Raw genomic sequence first — 19397 nt, forward strand, 5'->3', positions numbered from 1 at the left:
CTCTTAAAGAAGAAGTTACAGGTCTGTGAGAGTTTTTAGGTGACCAAATACTTATTTTCCACCATAATTTGAAAAATAAATTTTGCCAAATCAGACAAGGTGATTTTCTGGATTTGTTTCCTCAATTTTGACTGTCATATTTGTGGTCTACCTATGATGTCAATTACATCTTTCTAGGTCGGAAAACTTGCTCAATTGGTGGCTGACTAAATACTTTTTTCCCCACTGTACAATGCAACACCCCCTCACCTCTTCTTAAGCCTGTTTTTTTATGAATAAGTTGAAGTTTTCAATGTTTGTATTCCAATCAAGTGTATCATCCCACCAAGTTTCAGTGATGCCTATCATATCTCTCTCTTCCTGTGTTAAGCAGCTCCAATTCTCCTTGTTTGTTTACCATGCTCTGTGCATTTCACACATTTTAGTTTGAGTCAGTTTCTCTTCCTCCTACATTTTCATTCAGAATTTGTTGTTTTTGGTCTTTATTTTCCCTTCTAATAGCAGTTCTCTCCAAATAATTCATTAGCTGCATTCTTTTTCCTGGTCGTATATTTACCATCCCATATTGCTCTAGTTTAAAGCTGTCCTGATAAGTGTAGCAAGGCATCTTATCAAATATGTGTTTTCCTGTTTTCGTAAGATGCAACCCATCTCTAGCAAGGAGTCCATCATACAAATAATTCACTCCATGGTGAAGAAACCCAAACTGTTGCTTACGGTACCATTGACATAGCCAGTTGTTCACCTGTAGAATCCTGTTCAATCTCCTTGTTCCATGTGCATCCATTGGGAGGATGGCTGAGAAGACAACCTGAGCTCACAGTTCCTTCACTTTTCAACCTAGGACAATGGAGACTCGTGGTTCAACAGCTTCAGCTTCTGCCTGCAATTACAGAGGATGGTTGTCTGAGTCCTGGGAGACTCACAAAAGAAAGAAAATGGCATTTTTGTAATTGATTTTCATTATTTTTAGTATTATTATAGGAACAAAAAATCTGACTTTTTCTTCAGTTGTAGAATACAAATACATAGCAATACACTGCAGTATGCAATGTATCTCTATGTACATGTATAATATGCTACTGGCTTCAAAATTCTGCTATCGGTATTATAGTGGGCTATGGCTCATCAATAACAGCTACAACCTGTTTAATAGCTTAATGTAATTTATGCACCGATCCCAGAGAGAAGCCACAGAGCAATGAAGGCATCGGATAGAGGCGAGCATTAGAAGTGGGGACTGAGCCCTCAAATCGGGACAGTCCCACTGAATTCAGGATGGTTGGAAGCTATGCCTTTAGGCTAAACCTGCTGCAATTTACAATGCCAACAAAAGGGTATGAGATTTTAAGAAATCTCATGGACCTGCTGCGAAATATATCCATAGCGTAAACTGACAGGGATGCGGTATGAGATCCCCAGCATGTCAGTTAATACTGTGGATATAGGTGTGAGTTTCATCCTCTGCCATGCAAAGTTTGAGCTGTACTGCTTCTCTGCACCTCTTTTGCATATCCTCCGCAGCAAATACGTTCTGTGAGAAATAGTTGTGCTTTCGGTATATAGCATTAGTCCTCATTTACATGGCAGGATTTACATCTGTATCCTGCATCAGTATTTGTAAGCCAAAACAAGGAGTGGAACCTAAACTCAGAGTACACACAGAGAAAAAGTATAAGACCAGGCCAGTTTTATTACTTTTTATTTGCCTACATTATAGATACAAGTCCTAGCCAGACCTCAAGTCAAAGAACAGAAATTGACAGTGTCATAAATCCCTATGAAGCCGTTAGTTCAGGGTTTAAGATGCATGGTCGAGCTGGAACTTGTATCCTTAATATGTGTGCACATCTAAGATCGGATTCAGGTTGAATAGAAGGATTTGCACCATTTTGGTTTTTAGGTTCCTCTCCTGGTTTTGTCTTAAAATTACAGAAGCGAAATAGTTTCCAAACACTGCTCCCTGAATGAGGCCTAATTATGAGTTTTGCAGCACAATTGTGTTTTCTCACTGTATTTTTGTTAGCATATCATTATCTGTATTGAAAAAAAATCAAACTCTGACCCAGAATCTACAGAATTGCATTGAAGTATTTAATGACCATGCTCTTCAGAGATACGTTAGAATAGAAAAAGAGGAGCTGTAACATGGTCTATGGTGGATGGTGTATCGTGTGTTGTCTATTTGTAAGTGTTACCTGTCATTCTAATTTTGTCTGTGATGATCATGAGACTGCTGAAAAGTCTTCTGTACCAAGTATGAAGTGTGGGTCTAAAGTAAGGCTTAGTGGTCAGTGTGAAAATATCAAGGTTTCTGATTTTTGCTTACAATAGAGGAAGCTTTATGGAAAAATAAAATAAAACATGATCGCTTAAAAAAAAATACATTTAACTTAAAATCCTGATTTAAGCAATAAGCCGATTTCTGATGCATTCCCTTTAACCAGAACATAGCCTTTCATTGAGCGGCTAGCTAGGCATTCCATGTGGGATCACAGGTAACTTGAATGTGAATAATGTACTAAACTGCAGGGGGTGGAGAGAAAACAGCTATGCAATATTTTACATACAATGTTAAAGTTTTAGGCAGGTGTGAAAAAAATGCTGCCAAGTAGAAATGCTTTCAAAGCTATATGTTAATGGTTTATTTACATTAATTAACAAAATGCAAATTGCATGTTCTATTAACAACAGAGAAATCTAAATTAAATGGATAATTGGTGTGGCCACCCATTGCATTGAAAATATGATCAATTCTTCTAGTACACTTGTACAAAGTCAGGGATTTTGTATAATTATAGGTATCTGTGTGAGTAATCAATTTTATCAAACAGTTGATAATGATCATTATTTTGATAGGTAGGTTGAAACATGATCATTTACTGTAACAGGAACAGCTGCGTAGGAGGCTTAAAGGGACTCTGTCACAGCTAAATACTTCCGGAACATAGTGCGCATGCGCAGTAATGCTTTTCGGCTTTGCCCGCAGTAGGGCAAAGCATACTGGGCATGCACCACTGAAGACTGCAGGCGCACGCGCCAACTATGGCGCATGCATACTTTTAACCACTAAACTATTGCGGAAAAAAGGGACGGACAAGGTGGAGAAATTACGAGGATACGCCGCCCATCTGACCGGTAACAACTCATTTTAATATCCCGCCAAATTGAGGTGACAGAGTCCCTTTAACCTGTGTAGAATTAAGAAAAGTCAAACTGCTACAAAGGTGAGATTGTGAAAGACAGACAGTGAAAGACAGTTTAATGTCACATGTCATACATCATGGCAAGACTGAGCGCATCAACAAGACACAAGGTAGTTATACTGCATTGGCAAAGTCTATTCTAAGCAACGATTTCAAAGCAGATTGGGGTTACAAGAAGCACTGTTCAAGCTCTCTTGAAGAAGCACCAATACAATGGTCAACATTGAATATTGGACTCCCCCGGAAGAAGGCACATGTGGCCGAAACGCGCGTAGGGTCTCTGGCACCATCACACCTGAGGTAATGTAGTGCGTGACTCACTATGTATGTCATTTTTTTGCCACATTTGTGATACTATGAACTACGGGATATAGGATCATCATGCCACTTGGCGTAACTAATTGTTAATCTACGGAAGACCTATATAATGTGGCAGTAAGGATACTTATAACAAGCGTGCCTCAGGTCTATGGTGCCTTATCATTGGTATTTATCACCATCATTGTTGTCTTTTGTTGTGTTTTAACCTTAATAAAGTTTGGTATTATTTGTACTCTGAGGTTTGACTCGTACAATTCATTATTGGTATATAGATTTGTTTGCACGGGACCGGTATGGTTTAAGTATCTCCTTACGGTCACAGGGGTTAATATTCATTTACCCTGTGTTTTGTTTGTCCTATTTGGTAATAACATTGAATATGGTAGATGCAGTGATTGACCAAGAAATCTTAATGCAACAAATAAAAAACAGATCATGCACTTACTTCCCTTCCAAATCAGAAGAGGTCCAGCAGTGCTATTAGCTTCAAACTGGCAACTAGTGGGACATTGCTACATCCATCTAATGTTAGGAAAAGTGTAGAACTTGGCCAAAGTGTCCTTCATGGAAGTATTGCGACCAAAAAGCCAGACCTATGCCACGGAAACAATGCCAAGTTACTCAAGTATGCACAAATACATAGGATCTGGGGTGCAGAAAAATGGCAGCAGGTGCTGTGGACTGATGAATCAACATGCAAAATATTTTTCTCTAACAGAAGGCAGTTGACTCACGAAGGACTGGAGAGCTGTACAATAATGAGTGTCTGCAGATAGCAGTGAAACATGGTGGAAGTTCCTTGCAAGTTTTGGGCTGCATTTCAGTAAATTGAGTTTTCAAAACTCCATCCATGTAGCAGAAACATTTTGCATCAAAATAAGAGCATGCTGCAGATTTTTAACTACCATACTACATGCTTATTCTTAGCCAGCAAAAGCAGTAAAGAATAGATCAGTCATGGAACCAATGGTAAGAACATTTGTCCAATGTGTCCTGGGAGCCAATATTAAACACAACCCCAGCCCCAATGTTGCTTGTACTACCGTGAGCAGCCTGCATAGGCTAAAATGCTACCATGGCCCGCAACATTTCCGGACATGTCTCCCATCATAGATTTTCTTGGTTGGTAATTGCAAATGGCGCCATCAGCTGCGGATCTTGATAATTTCCATACAGCATGGTAGGACATTCCTCAGAAAAACATCAATAACAAAATTGATAACATCCCAATCATCTAAGTGCATGTATTTTTACACTTGGCAGTCATACTGCATATTGAATAAATCCAGATGTTTGGAATATTTTTCCATTTTTTTCATCATTTACATATCATTAGCATGTCTATCCATCCTGTGATTTCCATAATTCCACAACTGTTCCTACTTGGTGCTGCAATTTCAATATTGAAGAGTGTAGTTTTGCTTCTATACAAGTCACTAGTGAAGCGACACTGAGGATACTGTGTACAATTGTGGGCTCCAGTGTATGAGAAGGACATAGATGAACTACAGCAGATACTGAGATAACTTAATAACCATGGTTATTAAGGGAATGGGTCGACTCTAATACCAACACAGTGTTATCAAATTTGAGGTTATTAAGTTTGGGAAAAAGGAAAGTTTAGCTCCCAACCATCCAGAATTCAGAGGGACTTTTTCCCAATTAGAGGGCTCAGTCCCACAATGTCACAGTTACTGATAATCACCTACACCTTTCTCCTTGGGGGCAGGCCCACAACTCTCTGCTCAGTGAATAAATTACATTGTAACATTCACCCCTCTCTCCAGTAATTGGGGCTCCTAGGGACTCAAACTTGCATCTCCATGTTCTTAGGCTGCAGCTCTAGCTATGAGCCACAGCCCACAATGATGAGCATAGGATAATTTGGTGATCTTGACCACTATTGCAGGCAGTGAACACAGAAGTAGATTATGCGTTCGTAGAGATACATTGTATAAAACAGTGCATTTCTATGGTTCCTGTATACTGAGGAGAAAAAAAGTCAGATTTTTTTGCTCCTATAAAACTACCGTACTTAAAATAATAAATATTTTAATTAAAGAAAGTCTCCCCTGTATCTAAACCCACAACCTTCAACATTACAGGAAGGAGATAAAGCTACTGACCCATAAGCTTTGGTGATGCAGCAGGGAGAATTTTGTATACTTGAGGCCGGGGACACACACAACGTATAAAAAAACGGTCCGTTTTTGACGGACGAGAATCGCACAAATGTTACCAAAACAGTGATCCGTGTGCAGTGCGAAGATGCGATTTTCTCGCATCAAATGATCCGTGTGACATCCGTGTGACATCCGTGTGACATCCGTATGGCGTCCGTATGGTGAGATTTTCTCACACACTTGCAAAATGAGCAAATAATGGCTGAGCCTTTCCTGTCACCTGCCCAATGCCTGAGAATTTCTCGCAAGTCACACTGATGGTCCGTGTGCTGTGCGATTTTTTCTCACCCCCATAGACTTTCATTAGCGATTCTCGGCCGAGAAACGCTGACAATCGCAGCATGCTGCGATTTCACTCGGATCCTGAATACGGCCGAGAAAATATCGGATGATGGGAGCTGCCCCATTGATTAACATTGGGACAAGTGCTATGCGATTTTTTATCACATTGCACTCATCCGTATTACGGTCTAGTGTGACCCCGGCCTGATCTGTATTTCAGGCTCTGACTCCACAGGCAGATTATACTGATACATAGAAATACACTGCTGTGTGCAATTTATCTATGTTCTAGAGATAGAGTCAAAGATTTTTTCATCCTATTATATTACTATAAAATAAAGAAAAGCACTTGACAACGAAAAGAATATAGATAATGTTTTTTTTTTAGAAAATAATAACCATCACAAATCGGCAAATAAAAAATATATTTGCTTTCCCTATGAGGGTATGTGCACACGTAGAATGGTCCTCTGCGTTTTTTTTCCACAGCGGATTTAATAAATCCGAAGGGCAAAAACACTGCGTTTTTCCTGCGGATTTATAGCGGATGTACCGCGGTTTTTGTGCGGATTCCACTGCGGTTTTACACCTGTGGTTTTCTATTATGGAGCAGGTGTAAAACCGCTGCAGATTCCGCACAAAGAATTGACATGCTGCGGAATGTAAACCGCTGCGTTTAAGTGCAGTTTTTTCTGCAGCATGGGCACAGCGTTTTCGGTTTCCCATAGGTTTACATTGTGCTGTAAACTCATGGGAAACTGCTGCGGATCCGCAGCTGCAGATCCGCTGCGGATCCGCAGCAGAATCCGCATCGTGTGCACATAGCCTCATCGTGACGACCCAGACAACACAGTGATGAGGTTATTTATAGGAACTGGTAAATGATGTAAAAAATGGCGTGATTTTTATTTTTCTCTATTAAGCCCATAACAAATGTAATAAAAATGTAACGCTGAGTCCTTGTTCACATGTAGCATTAATGCTGCGTTTTTTTCTACAGGTGTCCTCACCACACAATGCAATTACAATCTTTTAAAATAATAAATACCGCGCTACAAGGGTTAAAGGTTGATTTAAAAAACACAGATTAATTATTACTGCACCTGAGTGCAACAAGCTTGGCAAAATAAAGTGAACAAGCTACACCGGTATTCACACAATCGTCAACTAACACTGGTACAGCCCGCAGTTGGAGTCCTAAGTAATTTAGATGTGCACTATATGCCATATAATAGAAATAAATAAATAAATAAATAGTAGAGCACATACCATGGTGGTGTAACTAGTGGCTGGAACTGAGCGGACCCCCGGATACATGCGGTGCTTCACAGCGGAGGACCAGAGTTTTGTGGATAGAAGTGTTCCTCAGAGCGGTGGCGATCAGCTGGGCACACACCGGATACCAGTAGATCAGTCAGAGGACCGGGTGCCGATGAACAGTACAGAGCCAGGAATCGTCCCGGCCGGAGGCGATCCTGGATGTACTGAAAAAATGGCCGACGCTGCTGCGCAGCGTGTGACGTCACAGGCCTACGGAGTCACACTGGAACAAAAAACCAAACCGACGCGTTTCGGAGTGTAACGCATAAGGGTGTTATGGTTGTATGCACACGTTTTTTAAAAAAACGAGACAATTGACATTCCTGGACTCAAATGCTAGCCAACATTTTACGATCGAAGATTGTATATCCTGCCACACCGCTGGGGTCATTTATTTAATTCAATGCCCATGCAAGAAGTTGTATATTGGCCGTACCAAACGCCAACTAAAAGTACGGATTAGGGAACATTTTAAAAATATACAGAAAGGGGTTTGTGGGTCATCTACTCTCCCGCCACTTTAGGGAGAAACATGGGCAATCCCTAAAAGGCACATCTTTCTGTGGCATTCAAATTGTACGTTCAGATAAAAGAGGTGGGGATTTTCTTGGGAAAATGTCTCGTCTTGAATCCCAATGGATCTTCACGCTAGATAGTTTGTATCCTAGGGGATTAAATTGTGAGTTAGAATTGTACGCATTTTAATTACTATTGTAGTAACGGCCCATTATGGAGCATGAAGTATGTATTGATGGGACCCTATGTACATCCCAAGACGTGCTTCCATGAATGGGTCCAGGTATTCTGTATTTATTTATATATTTGTGCATTTTATCTATTTGTACATTTATATTAAGGTTTTAGCTTTGTTTTATAAGTTTTAACTAGTTATAATAAAAATTGATATTGTTTAACAAGTATTTTGTATTGGTATGTAATGTGTGCAATCTTAGGTTTTATTATTATTTGAATTTATGTATGTAAGGCGTTCCATTTTAGGGGCACATAGGCTGAGTATGTGGTAGAGGTTCTAATATTAATAGTTCATTAATGTGGTGCTTCTATTAGAGGGAACAGGAATGGGGAGCGTAGGCACTAATCGTTACATCTTGAATGCAGGTGATCAGTGGTTTCAGGCATATACCGTTGTACCGTAGCTGACGAGGACCAGGCAGGTTAGAGTTAATATGCAGCACGCATTTGGGCTTCCAGCGCGTGTGCATAAATATGGAGCCAGTCATCTGGGGGCGGTAACCCTGAGGAAGGAGTGCGTAACACTCCGAAACGCGTCGGTTTGGTTTTTTGTCCCAGTGTGACTCCGTAGGCCTGTGACGTCACACGCTGCGCAGCAGCGTCGGCCATTTTTTCAGTACATCCAGGATCGCCTCCGGCCGGGACGATTCCTGGCTCTGTACTGTTCATCGGCACCCGGTCCTCTGACTGATCTACTGGTATCCGGTGTGTGCCCAGCTGATCGCCACCGCTCTGAGGAACACTTCTATCCACAAAGCTCTGGTCCTCCGCTGTGAAGCACCGCATGTATCCGGGGGTCCGCTCAGTTCCAGCCACTAGTTACACCACCATGGTATGTGCTCTACTATCTATTTATTTATTTATTTCTATTATATGGCATATAGTGCACATCTAAATTACTTAGGACTCCAACTGCGGGCTGTACCAGTGTTAGTTGACGATTGTGTGAATACCGGTGTAGCTTGTTCACTTTATTTTGCCAAGCTTGTTGCACTCAGGTGCAGTAATAATTAATCTGTGTTTTTTAAATCAACCTTTAACCCTTGTAGCGCGGTATTTATTATTTTAATTGGTTTATTTGTTTTTCTGGTAGAGTGTGCACGGATCTGCCTAAATACCTGCAGCACTTGGGTTATCTATTTAGTAGCGCCAGTGTGTTTTTTTGTTGTGCAATTACAATCTTCTTGATTATTGCGTGTTTTCTAAGTTTCTTTTATGCATTTTCCCACTTATTTGATGAATTTTTGGCGCAGATGCGAAGCAGAGTTTTTAACGCTTTTTTTTAATGGTACAAAAAAGCTTTGATTCAGCTCTTAAAAATGTAACAGCGATTTTTTTTTTCCATGGGTTTTTTCAGAAGAAGCCTACAGAGAAAAAATGCACCAACACTGTAGAGTTGAGCAGCATCTTTACATGCACAAAGGGCCAGAATTTCATGGAATCACATCCACTTTGCTAGGAAATTTAGACTGTGTTCACAAGGTTTTTTCTCTGGAGGCTTCTATGAGGAGTCTAAAAAAAGCACACGTAAAAATGACTTTTTTAAGTGCAGAATCAAAGCTTTTCTGTACTATAAAAAAAACACATTAAAAACGCAGTTTCACATTTGCACAAAAAATGCATCAAGTAAGGGTGAAAGGCAAAAAGATGCAGCAAATTGCAATAACCAGAGAAGATTGTTATTGTGTAGTTTGGTGCGGACATCTGCAAGAGCAAAAGACACAGTATTTCTGCAATGTGTGAACACGGCCTTACAGAGACAAAAAAGCCAGATGTCATATAGTGAAGGCCATAAAGGTCATCATAAAGATGCTACAACTGTGAATGAACAAAAACTAAACATGTAGGTCCCAACCAGAGATAAGCAGGACACACTGATGATGTCGCTCCAACCCTGGATAATCTAAAGCCGTGCCGGGAGGTAAGAGATTCGCAGCCTCCCATTCAGCTGCCTGGAGCCACTGCACCGGAGACCCGTGAAATGATCCGCTCATCTCTAGTCCCAACTGTCCCTGAAACAGTGGACAGTCCCGGATTTGGGTCTAAACCCTTTAGTCTCGTCGGGTGTCTGCTGAATTTCCTTCACTGCCACTGCCCCTCTGACAACTCCTCCTGCCAGGGTAGAAAGAAATGGCAAATGGGCGTGGGGAGGGGTGTGGTCAAAATTTGATGCTAAGGCTGGCGTCACGCTACTGTGTTTTACAGACGACACAAAAGAGAATGGTAAAACCAAAAACACTCAGTTTGAAAAAATGTTTGCAGTAATCCGCAAGTGCTAGTAAAAGATGTAAATAACAGGGTATTTGGTTGATACGTTTTTTGCAAAAAATGTATACTAAGCTGCTCTACCAATCTTCACGGTATACCCATATCAGAGCAGTCCTAACTAATGTATGCAATCCCTATCTGATGTATTTAAAAACCTGATCATCTGTATATTACCTGTGTGAACAGGGTTCAGAGAGGAAAAATCCATGTGTGCATACAAGGCAGAACAGCTTTTGTGCAGCTAGCCCAAGAGGAGTGGTGGAACTCCCCAGTCTTGTAGACACAAGAGAACAATCATGGAAACAGGAACACATGGGCTACTTGCACAGTGAACAAGTCTGTAAGAACATGTTCACACACCACCAAGAAACCTGAAGACACAGAAGAGAATGGTAAAACCAAAAACACTCAGTTTGAAAAAATGTTTGCAGTAATCCGCAAGTGCTAGTAAAAGATGTAAATAACAGGGTATTTGGTTGATACGTTTTTTGCAAAAAATGTATACTAAGCTGCTCTACCAATCTTCACGGTATACCCATATCAGAGCAGTCCTAACTAATGTATGCAATCCCTATCTGATGTATTTAAAAACCTGATCATCTGTATATTACCTGTGTGAACAGGGTTCAGAGAGGAAAAATCCATGTGTGCATACAAGGCAGAACAGCTTTTGTGCAGATAGCCCAAGAGGAGTGGTGGAACTCCCCAGTCTTGTAGACACAAGAGAACAATCATGGAAACAGGAACACATGGGCTACTTGCACAGTGAACAAGTCTGTAAGAACATGTTCACACACCACCAAGAAACCTGAAGACACAAAAGAGAATGGTAAAACCAAAAACACTCAGTTTGAAAAAATGTTTGCAGTAATCCGCAAGTGCTAGTAAAAGATGTAAAAAACAGGGTATTTGGTTGATACGTTTTTTGCAAAAAATGTATACTAAGCTGCTCTACCAATCTTCACGGTATACCCATATCAGAGCAGTCCTAACTAATGTATGCAATCCCTATCTGATGTATTTAAAAACCTGATCATCTGTATATTACCTGTGTGAACAGGGTTCAGAGAGGAAAAATCCATGTGTTTTACAGACGTAAGAGAGGTGCTGAAAATACGGATTGCATACGGTACAATGCTTCTCTATGCCCCAGCTCCTATCAGCCGTATTTTACTGATCCGTATTATACGGTCTTCTACAGCCATAGAAAATCGCAGCATGCTGCATTTTTCACCATAATGCGCAAAAAATACGCCAATGAAAGTCTATGGGGGCCAGAAAAATACGGATTACACACGGACCAGCAGTGTGACTTGCGAGAAATACGCAGCGGTGGAAAAGCCGGCAATTCAGTGCGGTGTACAGTAAAATCACACTGACCGGTTAGAATAGAATAGCTAAAATAAATGTGTACACATAGAATAGGGGTGTATATATATATATATATATATATATATATATATATATATATATATATATATATATATATATATATATATAACCCTATATATATGACATTAACCCTTCATTACCCCATATCCCACCGCTACACGGGAATGGGAAGAGAGTGGCCAAGTGCCAGAATAGGCGCATCTTCCAGATGTGCCTTTTCTGGGGTGGCTGGGGGCAGATGTTTTTGCCAGGGGGGCCAATAACCATGGACCCTCTCCAGGCTATTAATATCTGCCCTCAGTCACTGGCTTTATCATTCTGGCGGAGAAAATTGTGCGGGAGCCCACACCAATTTTTTCCGCGATTTAACCCTTTAAATTAATAGCTAGAGCACCCAAATTTTGCACATACACACTACTAACATTAGTAGTGTGGAATATGCAAAAAAAGAAGGGATATGAGATGGTTTACTGTATGTAAACCAGGTCTCATATCATGTCGTGTTTGAGAAGGAGATAGGAAAAGCCGGCAATTGAATTACCGGCTTTTAAGCTATCTAGCGCTGTATGAAATATTAATATATATATACAATATATATATGTGTCTCACTGACATTATATATATATATATATATATATATATATATACGGTATATATATATATATAGACAGTATTTATATTTTTACGATTTTTTCAGAACATGGATACATTGTATGTCCGTATGTTGGTTTTGCAAGCCGGTGAGAAAATCTCGCAGTACGGATGCCATACGGAGTATGCCATGCGCAAAACACGCTGACACACCCTGCCTATGGAGGAGATACGGACCACTATTTTGGGGACTTTTCTGTGTATTACGGCCGTAAATTACGGACCGTATTTTTATACGCTGAGTGTGATGCCGGCCTAAAGCTACTTTCACACTAGCGACGTACCGACGCATCCTGTGACAACGCAGCACAACGGGGGCAGCGGATGCATTATTACAACGCATCCGCTGCCCCATTATGAGTTGCAGGGAGGAGGGGGCGGAGTTCCGTCCGCGCATGCGCGTTCGGAAATGGCGGACACGACGCACAAAAAACGTTACATGTAACTTTTTTTGTTCCAACGGTCCGCCACAACACAACGCAACCGTCGCACAACGGTTGCGACATGTCGCAATGCGTCGCTAATGTTAGTCTATGGGGAAAAAACGCATCCTGCAGCCAACTTCGCAGGATGCGTTTTTCACCAAAACGACGCATTGCGACGTGCGTCGTACGACGCTAGTGTGAAAGTAGCCTGAGCACAACACATCATTTGTGACTCTTTCTGTTCTTCAAAAGTTGGGAGGTATAGCTTAGGGGCAATCTTATTCCAAGATGCAAATATATGATGGGACATTAATAAGATCTTTCCAATGATCTTTATACACCTAGGTCTGCAATGAAGAATCTTCTACGCCATTCAGAAAGCAGGTTTTATCATCACCACAGACATTAATTCTTTACAGAAACTTGAGTCCAGCTCACCCAGTTGCTCCATGCTCATCCACCTGGAGCTCAGACACCGGCCTCGCCCTGGCCTCACATCAAGGAAAATAGAAAGAATTGGACTCCGGCTCAACAGGACTGGATTTTCCTTTCCTTTTAATTTTTCAAAAGAAAATATAGTGCATTCAGAAGAAAAAAAATTACACGGTCCACATGTTTCAACTGCACTAGGCAGTCTTACTCATGACTTAACCATTGGTGGGATTCAAACCCAGGCTTCCAGCATTAGAGGCCAACAGCATTACCTATGGTGCCACTAAGTCAGAACGCTTTTTTTCAGCTAAAATACATTTATTTTGAACATATACATTTTGCACACTTCTTGCGCCATTTTTTGAGTGGAGTTGCGACGACTGAAAAAAAATCTCAATTTTGACATTTCCATTTCTTTATTTTTAGTGGGGAAAAAGTAGGGTGATTGGAATTTGTATCATTTTCCAAAATATTTTATTTATTCTCCTTTGGTAACTCGAACTTACAGTCATCTGATTGCTTCATTCAATAACATAGAATGAAAATCACAACACCCTACAAAGCCCAGTCACAGGTTGCTCTTCACGACATCACCGTCAAGGCCTTCGAGAAAGAATTACAGATGACAACCTGACAAGGACGTGCCAGTACACCCAAAGGTGGGAAGTGGTTACATTCAAAAATATTATTTTTAAGGGTAAAGAAAATTTCTTCAAGGAGAAAGTCTACTTGGTCGGAAGGTATGTGGGGGTCAAGTGACAAGAAATGGTTGATAGCTTCTAATCAATGAAGTTGTTGAAACAGTTTTTTAGGTTATTGATTGGTTTTATCATTTTAAGGCTATGTATTGAGGTGTGCTAGTCTCACAGCTCCATTGAACATACTTTAGATCATCTTATTTTTCTATATTATTTTGTGTTTACACAGAAATGTTTATGTTTGCATGCACATATATCTGTGTATATGCATGGTATCATTTTCTTTAGCAATCAGACCCCTTTAGTTATTTAATTGAACAAATCACTAGTGAAGCCAGTGGTGCATTGGTAGGGCTGTTACCCTCCACTGCTGGAACACTAGGTTCAAATCCACCCAGTGAAGTTACATAAATGTCAGCAGGTTTTTTTTATTTTTCTCATGTGGTGTTGTGACTTTTGACCTAACCCTACGATGTCATTTCCTTTTCCTGTTTTATCTTGTATATAAATACCTTTTGATACTGTGCCATGGCCTAAGGGGGTTACTGGTTCTGTGTTAGGAGGAGGCATAGCCTGGGCTTAGTGGCTACCAATCTGTCTGTTAGCTTATGTTAGTTGCGCTGCTAATTACCCCTTTTTAATTTTTTTAACTATTTATTTTTTTAAATATTTATTGTTCGACTGGTGTTTTTATAACTGATCTGGATTGTGCCTGAGCTGCAACTGATTTTTCTATATTTTGGCCTTGGAACTGCATTGTGCATTGTCCTAGCACATCCTCATAAGGTGAGCATACAACCTTACGCCTTTGGTGTTGCTGTCATTTCTTGTTTCACCAAAATTAGTGATGAGCGCATGTGCTCTGATTAGGTGTTATCTAAGCATACTTGGATGCTAACTGAGTGACTTCAGCGTGCTTGAAATATGTTCCAGACTCTGCAGCTGCACGTCTCATGGCTGTTAGACCGCAACAACACATGCAGGGATTGCCTAACAGGTGATCACTGCATGTGTCGCGGCCGCTGGGTCTCGAGTCTATTTTTTGAGCATGGCCAAGATACTTGTTAGCACCTGAGCATGCTCAGATAACACTTTATGAGCACATTCACTCATCACTAGCCCACATAATGGAGTGCCCTGAATCCCTCTCCTTTCCTTAGGTGTACTTTTATTGTGAGACTATGTATATGTATTTCTGCCTCCATTAATTTCTATATGACAAGCAACAATGCTGGTGTAATATGTTCAGGCTTCTGTTTGTACAGACCTTCTAAATGGTTGCACTGACCATATGCTACAGCTTTCTTTATCACTTAGAAGGTGGATCTGGTGTTGGGGTATGGGGGGGGAGGGGGTCATGTGGGTGAGCAGAAAACCAAAGTCATAAAACCCCCAAAACTACACTTTTCGAGCTTAAAATACTGTTGCACCTAACTTTGTGCTAGTTTATTTTTATTTTTTAGCGCCAGCATGTGTTCATGAGATTTAAGGCCTGCTAAACAGTCCAGAAAAATGGAAAATATATATATCATTTTTTTTTTCATTGCTCCTACCCCCACCTCGTAGCTGTTCCAGCTGTCGTCTACCTGACACTGCCTGTATGGTAGTGGTGTACCTTTTCAAGCTTCTCAGACTAGTCAGAAATCTAAAAATAAGAATAGTGGCGGGTGCACCACTAGAATATAAGCAAGTATATCATGAAGTAACAGGGTGCTACATTAGGCATGGAAACAGCAAATATAATCAAAGAAGAAAAAGCCAAAAAGAACGTGCACACCTACTAAAAAATATATAGCAAAATATAGAATACATTTTATTACAAGCAAAGACACCATACAAATATAAAATCAATTAAAAAACTGTACCAAAGTACACAACACCCCCATATAACAGCCTATGCAGGAAATGCAACATCTGCAAAAAACACGCTAAATATACTGTACTAATAAACAATACAATATGAGGTATACCAACATGAATGTTTATAACAAAGACACACAGACCAAGCCCTCTAAAGAACACACACACTATAGGCGTCCCTATGTGTCTTAAATGAAAACAAATGAAAGGGCATATAGCTTTTTCTTCTTTGATTATTATAGTCAGGAATCTATGCCAAATATTATTTGATGTAAAATTCTGCTATATTTAAGCCATGTCTACATAACCCCCACACTTAAATTGTTTTTGACTTGTTTTTTCTTTCAAAGTGGTAAAAGCTTTTGAAAGACAGTTGCCACATGTCCGCCAATGTGGAACCACCCTGATGGAGCTCTTCATACACGTTTTCTAGGAACATGCTGTATTTTCCTTTATAATCCTTAAGATTTATACATTCAAGCAACATTTTCTGCAAGGCAGTTGCCCCCCAACACTATGTAAAGTCAGCACACGTATACTATATGGAGGGGAATGATTGGACTCCTGACTGAGCCCTTAAAATCTTTGTTCAGGCACCCACACATCCCAGTTGAGCTTCAGGGTTATGGACTGGGTTCTGCTTTCTAGGAGTGAGGTGGTGACTGGGAAGCCCAGCTCCAGAGGTTGGAGAGCTTTGAGCTGAAAACCCTGAAGGTGTGAAGTTTGTCTCCGTTAACACGATCAGTATTTTACCTCAGTATTTTACCTCAGTATTTTACCTCAGTATTTTACCTCAGTATTTTACCTCAGTATTTTACCTCAGTATTTTACCTCCCAAAATCAGGAGTGGAACAATCAAGAAAATTAGAATAGAAACACATCGCCACTCCTGGTTTTGGCCTACAAATACTGAAAATGTGAATGTGGCCTTAGTGTGATGTAGACAATGACCTGACCGCATTGGCTGTGAATCTTGTTTTTAATTATTTTTATTAATGCACAGGTCCATCGATACAACATCTACTAGGACACAATGGATCCCTCTGCAGTCATGGACAAGGTACCACCTCACAACTCTCATTTCACTAATGTCACTAATTGCCCCCTGAAAGCACAACTAAATGTATAAATGGTGCAACTCTTAGCACTTATGACGATATTTTTTATCTATACATTAATTTTGAGGAGTTTATGTAACTGGGACCGAGATGTGCTTGGGGTGGTGTGAACCCACTGGTGGTCTAATCTCACTGCAGTGTATGGGAAATGTGGTGTACTTCAGTTGACTTTTTTTTTGTAATACTTGTCTGTGTGAATGGAACACTTAGGCTGCCATCACACTAGCAGTATTTGGTCAGTATTTTACCTCAGTATTTGTAAGCCAAAACCAGGAGTGGAACAATTAGAGGAAAGTATAATAGAAACATATGCACCACTTCTGTATTATCACCCACTCCTGGTTTTGGCTTACAAACACTGATGTAAAATATTGACCAAATAGTGCTAGTGTGACGGCAGCCTTAGGCTACTTTTACACATCTGGTTTTTGCCATCGGGCACACTCCGGCGAATTATTTTTTTTAAAACTGATCCACAAAACTTGTAAAAAAACAAACAAACTCATGCCACGGATCTGTTTTTTTGCTGGATACGTTTTTTTTTATCATTACCACCAGGGATAGTTTAGATTTCCTGTTCCAGAGAGAATGATTTCAATGTAAAAATGCGTAAAAAGACGGAATCGGTGGCCAGACTCATCATTTCACCTCACGTTTCATCAGTTTTTCTCTGGATCAGTTGCTGGGAGTTTTTTGGCTGAACAGAAAAAATGTTCCTATGTACGTTCTCTCTGGCCACTGGAAAACTAATTTTCGACTGATCTGGCAAAAAAACGGATGAAACGTGAGGCCATCAGGTGCAATCCGGCACTAATACAAGTCTATGACGGATGTACAAAGCATAGGTGAGATAGGCAGCGCTGCTGCCAGCTCCTAAAACCTAATCTCAATTAAAAATGGAAAAACTGGGCTTTTTTATCAGGAAAAATACATGTACATTAGACACAATGAACAGACCCTATATCTTGTATTGAAGCCTCTCATGAGCGTGTGCAAAGGTCAGTGAACGGAGAAGGGGCGGGGTCAGCAGTCACATCGCCTACTGTGATTGGTGGATCCTGTCTTCAGCAGGCTTATCAGTCACCTAAATCTGCCAATAATAACTCTTCCTGAAACACTAAGCATGAGTCAAAAACAAGCAAAAGGTGCCACCACTGCATTGGTCACGGTGAAAACTGAGAATTTTTTTTTTCTAGTGAATACTGGTGGAGCCCATATGGGTTAGTAGGCAGCATGTATCGCCTCATGGGTTCCCTTTGAGCCAAGTTTAAAAATCACTTGCCCAGCGGTTTTGGTTTGTGGCTTGATCAGGAAACTAGGTACCCTCGTTCATGGTAATCAACCAATGTAATTGGCACCAAAGCATGGAATCACATAAGCGTATTAAAAAAAAAATAAAAATCAGACTTCTATCCAGAAAAGTGGGCAGATTTTTTTTTTTTAATGTATTTTTTCACTTGTCATCCATATACAATCACGCAGATTCGGTCAGTGGGGAAAAAAAATTGCTCATCCGCACTGCCCCACTGAAGAGCATAGGTCCGAGTGCTGATCGCGTTTTTTTTCCACGGATTGCACTCGTACTGAAAATTGGATTGCGTGAATGAGCCCTTAAAGTGCCTGAGGGCGCGTGAGAGGAAATGTGTAATTCGACCATGGAGTGGGAGTAGTGTACGCAGAGATGGCGGCTGTGGATTATGGAATTCTGATATGGTTTTCTGATATGAGAATTGCATTTTAACCTCTTATGTATTGATTGGGGGCATTTTGTAAAGTCATATGGTTCATCTGATTGACAATATGCAGCTCTACATCGCGGACTGCTCGCTGGATATAATCTGCCTGGCTCTACAGCCGCTGGTGCTGCGTTCCCTAGTCTGAGCTGTACTATGCCGTAGCGATGTCTTCTCTTCATTCACTCATAGTTTTGCCATAATAAAACTTGCAATGTGCATTTGAAATGAGAACATAACTGAGATTTGGCATTAGGCTGGGGAGGCATGGTGACTCCTTGTACCATTGTGACACTGCATCTGTTTGACAGTGGGGTCGCATTGAAACCTGTAACCTACTGAGCATGAAGTTCTGTCTAAAAATTATCCCTGAGACGGACAACACCATTTTTTTATTCTCGAATGAATGTGAGGGAAAAAAAACAAAACCATTTTTGCAACTAGGAGTCATTAAAAATGATGACTAGCTTTGTTTCCCTGCACACTTTATGATCTGTAGTAGAAAATAATCTGAGAGGAGTTAAGAAAATGGCGACAAACTCCTCATCAGGCCCTCATTGTGGTGTCACTGATAGATTCTCAGTTAACTCATTCTGCAGCCAGTAGGTCTACAGAAGGCAAACTGGAAAAAGAGGGAGAGAAGCCGACCATGAAGCCCGTACAGAATGTGAAGTCGTTTATTAAATTACACCAGGTGACAACTGCAAAACAAATCAATGCACAAGAAGAAGATGAAAAAAAAAAATGTTACAAGG

Source organism: Ranitomeya imitator, chromosome 3 (genome assembly GCF_032444005.1).
Source record: "Ranitomeya imitator isolate aRanImi1 chromosome 3, aRanImi1.pri, whole genome shotgun sequence".
NCBI lineage: Eukaryota > Metazoa > Chordata > Amphibia > Anura > Dendrobatidae > Ranitomeya > Ranitomeya imitator.